Raw genomic sequence first — 5,188 nt, forward strand, 5'->3', positions numbered from 1 at the left:
TTCAGGAGGAATGATTCCTTCTGAAGATGTATTACTGAAATATGAAAGTACTTGAGGAAATTCCTGTTTCAATTCTTCCTCAGTGGTCTGACACTGTCATATGTAATTACCCAAGTTTTGAAAGTGAACAAATTGTTTACAATGGTTTATAATTTTATCAGTGTCAGACACAATTACATCTTACTCATAAATACTGTATTTTATCAAACCCTTATTAGAATAATAGATCTTGTAATAATTTTGCAAAAATAGTGGCATTTACTATTTTTAAAAGATTATTAAAAAATGTACCGATATGGTGCATTCGGAAGACAAACCAAATTTTTTCACTTTTGACAATTGAGCACCTGCTACATCCAGATTCTAGGGAGGAAAGGAAGGACGATCTTACTGGATCCCATAGCCTCTCCGAGGCACAAACCAGGCTTGTACACAACCCTCCCCCTGCACCCGAGCTATGTCAACAGGTCGTTCTTTCTCTTCGTCCTTACATCATCACACACAGAGATCACAATAACGTGATACATCAAATGAACAAATCCACAAGGGCCGTGACGAGGATTCGAACCTGTGTCCGGGAGCATCCCAGCCACTGCCTAAATCGACTGAGCTACAACAGGGTAAAAGGGTTGAAACCGAACTTCTACTGAACTTCCTGGATCCATTTACCCTGTTGTAGCTCAGTCGATTTAGGCAGTGTCTGGGATGCTCCCAGACGCAGGTTCGAATCCTCGTCACGGCCCTTGTGGATTTGTTCATTTGATGCATCACGTTATTGTGATCTCTGTGTGTGATGATGTAAGGGCGAAGAGAAAGAACGACCTGTTGACATAGCTCGGGTGCAGAGGGAGGGTTGTGTACAAGCCTGGTTTGTGCCTCGGAGAGGCTATGGGATCCAGTAAGATCGTCCTTCCTTTCCTCCCTAGAATCTGGATGTAGCAGGTGCTCAATTGTCAAAAGTGAAAAATTTGCTTTGTCTTCCGAATGCACCATATCGGTAAATTTTTGACCTATGTATTTAAAAGCAATTCATAAATGTAAGCAAGTGTAGCATTTGTCTCCAGGTGTTCTTTAGCTTTAATTATTTTTTCCAATATTTTCACTTACACTTGTAATACAGGGTTCGAGGTTCCCTATAGTGTCCTTTATTGAAATAGAGTTTAACAACCATTTCAATGTCCCTATTTTCTTTTAGATTATATCTTAACATATAATAAATGTCCAACAGGACATGATTACTCTTTCCAAAGGGAGGATGGTATTGAATATCAAATATCTCTTCTCCTTTTTTTGTGAATATTTGATCTAGTACTGATGGAATAATTTATATAATAATCACTAGAAATTATTTAGATAAGAATTTGAATTTATGCATGTCTTTGTTTTGGCATGCCTCTATTTCCACATGTTACATTTCTGCATGTCTCCAATTCTGGAAGTGTTCACTTTTGCATGTGCCTGACAAGGATGTTATATGCACCAGCTTTAATTATTACTCACTATTGTAACAACCCCCACACCAGCTTTTCTCAGCAGACAGTTTCCCACAAATTGTATATAATGCATGACTTATTTTTAGAATTTTAATACATATTGCATCTGTCAATACATTATTAACAATAATATAGGTAATATGATAGTCTAATGTGGAAATTTGACACTAACAGAATGTACGAGTATAAGCGTAATGTAATAATTCAATAATTACTATTTGTAGTTTTATGTATTTAAAACTATTTGGTAAATATTTTCTATACAATGCTAATACGCTTCCACCCCTGACAGAATCTGTGGTGCAAGCCTTACCTTGTTGAGCGCAATAAGAAAATTGTCTTCAAAACCTGGAATATTTGCAATGTAATATTAAGTAAGTAAATTTTATAATTTTTGTATTATATATGTATGTGTATATACTGCATATGGATATATGTGTATATATTTGCATATCAAGTATTGCTGATATGTTGAAGCATGTACTGTATTGGTAGAAACAGATACACGGTTAAGATTGCCAATTTACTGTAGTCTAGTCTAATTCAATCATTTTTAGTAATCTTTGAGAACATTTATGGTTGAAGTTGCCGGTGCCAGTGGACCACTTTGTGCTTTAGGCCTGGTGGAGCTTGGTCCACCAGGCTGTTGTTTGGAGTGGCCCGCAGATCCACATACAGTCTGCATATGATATACAGTCTGTTGATCAATTGAACTACAGTAGTTAGTTTTTATCATCCGAATGCACCAATATGTCTTCATTCTTCCCAGATGAAGGAACTAGGTAATATTCATCATCTGAATGCACCATCTGAAGCTTTTCCACACTCATGATACATGAGAGGTTTAAAAAACTTTTAAAACTTTTAAAACTTTTTGACCTATGTATTTAACCCTTACACTGCTCCGGGGTCATATGGACATTTACACCCCTGTGAGCAAGAAAAAAAAAATTCAAAATTTTTTTTTCGTCTTCTAAACATGTTAATTTGTGTCCCCTGAGCGAGGAAAAAAAAAATCGTAGGTGACATATTTTGGGCGCAATTGACCGATGAAGTCTGGCAAAAACTGGGCGTTGACAGAGCGGTCGTCAGACCCGGTCAGCGTCACCCGCGTTGACAGATGGGAGTTGCCACAAAGATATTATTACCTAATTGTTTCAATGTCTCCGATTGATTTTTTCTTAGTTTTTTTGCAGTAATATTATTCAATAGTGTGTATTGTAATATATTTATATAATAAAAGTGGTTAATAATCGCTATACTCAAAAGTATGATGTGCATATTAGTGATTCAATTATTATGTTTATAAAACAATAAACAAATAGTTTTGCTGCTATTACACTCTATACACAGGTTATATATAAGTATTGGCATGTTTTGGTCACCATAACGAACCACTAAGTTGGTACTGAGAGTCGAAAAGCAACGAGGAGTTACCGCCACACACCAGCCAGCCACTCGCTGCCACTCCCTCAACACACGCACTAAACTTTCTCCCCCAACAATACCAGTTGTGATATTATTACACTATATACAGACGTTATATATAAGTATGTGTATATTTTGTTCACCACAACTGTACAGCTAAGCTGATATAGTTAGTTCAGGCACTAAGAGTCGTCGCTATACACAGATGGCGGCTCCCTCACTCTTTCAAGTTCACATGCACTAAACTTTCTCCCCCAACAATACCTTTTGCAGTGTTATTACCCTATATACACATATTATATATAAATATCTACATGTTTTATGCACCGTAACTGTACACCTAAGCTTGTAGAGCGCCCAAAGAGCATAGTGGCCACCCTCTAAACAGCTAGACAAATCGTGCAGACGACGTCACCTCCGTCACCCATATGGCTCCTCCCAGCATAATCCTTTTGCTGTTATTACACCAATACACACATTATATATAAGCATCTACATTTGTGTTCACCATAGAGAACCACTGACCTGGTATGGTGAACGCAAACAATAACAGGTGGCCACACAGTCAGTAAACGATGCTGTCTCCCTCCGTCTCTCAGCATCACTCCTCACACAGCGCTAATTATTACAACAATCCTGCTATTATCACAACCCTGGTTATTTATATCACAGTCATTGGTCATCTGTAATATTGCCATCGCTAAATAATAACAATTATATATTTATTTTGACATTTTTCGGCGATGCTGTGGTCACAAGCTGAACATCAATGCTGTTCGCTCATGCTGCGTGCGCCGGCCTTGGTTGCTCCAACAGTACTGTGCCTCTCACACCTGAGAATATTGCCCACGATTTTTTTTTAAAATGGCATCTGTTTACAAGAGCACTGAGGAAGCTACTGTGAACCCCGTGTAGCCGTGGGCCATTTGAATCAGGCCTGGCACCCTATGGCGTATATATACGCCATGCGCACCATGGGACATGTTACTCAGGGCGTATATATACGCCATGCGCAGTTTAAGGGTTAAAAGCAATTCTAAAGTTAAAAAGTGTAGCATAGGCCCCTCGCAGAATGTTCTTAATATGATCCTCAGGTTATAGTTTTCTATCTAAAATCACCCCTAGATCTCTTTCTTGATCAGAATTCTTTATAGATCTCTGTGGCTCGATCATAGAAACTGAGTAAATTCGTTACACTGGACCTTCCAGATCGAATACCATGCTGACAGTCTGATATATCATTCAGTACGTCTGCATCTGAAATTGAGCAATACCGGATTTATTATTTGGTTTTATAAATTTTATACTTATAATCTTAACTTATTTCAGAGACCACGAGTAATCTGGGCTTCGATCTCAACAGAAAAGCCTTCCGTAGACCTGCTTCTTTGCTACATAATAGACAAAATTTAGTAAGTATTGATTTATTATGTGTTTGTTTATTTATTTATTTTTTCTTTATATACAAGAAGGTACATTGGGGGAGAGTACAGTGACTTGAAGTTATACATTCTTGTCAAGCAACTAGCACTCATAGCGTTTCGGGCAGATCTAAGTATAGACCAAGGAACTTACCATCTTTTTTATTTCTGATGTTAACATTGTGTAACTGTAGATGAATTGCATTTGTTGATTTGCTCCCAAGTAAGATGTTGTAGGTCCTTTCTATGTTTAGTGTGAGTTTGTTGGTTGACATTAATAAGTGGATTTTTTTTTAATTTATTGTTTACATCATTATTTAATATGAGTGGGTTGGAGTCTGAGTAGGTGAGGTTAGTATCATCATTATCTCATATCTCGGTGATTTTGTCGTAATGGTCAAGTAGCTGTACTGTACAAGTAGAGGACATGAGAGATAGCTGTAAGAGGTATTTCAATATCTTCCTGCTCTAAATCCATGTTGGCCTGGATTGTGGAGGTCATTGGTCTCTATAAAACTAGTAACCTGACTCCTGATCACTCTGTGATTGGTTATTTCCATTTCCATTTTGGGTGTGTTGTTTTGGTAGTGATTCGTCCAGTTCTGGTAGTAGTGCGGTTGTTGTGTGGTGTAGTACTTGTGTGCTTGTTAATGACTTGTATTCCAGTCTTGTGGGTATCTCCTTTCCCCTACGGGCCAGCTGCTTTGTTCTTAACTAGCATTTGGCTTTGTTTGGGTATGAATGTTTGTGTGCCGTATATTTTGCAAAATTTGCCATATATCTCATTATTTACTCCTCTGCCTAGCAACAAGTCTGTCTAATTATACTCATTAACTGTTTTTCAAA

Source organism: Procambarus clarkii, chromosome 9, assembly GCF_040958095.1.
Source record: "Procambarus clarkii isolate CNS0578487 chromosome 9, FALCON_Pclarkii_2.0, whole genome shotgun sequence".
Classification (NCBI taxonomy): domain Eukaryota; kingdom Metazoa; phylum Arthropoda; class Malacostraca; order Decapoda; family Cambaridae; genus Procambarus; species Procambarus clarkii.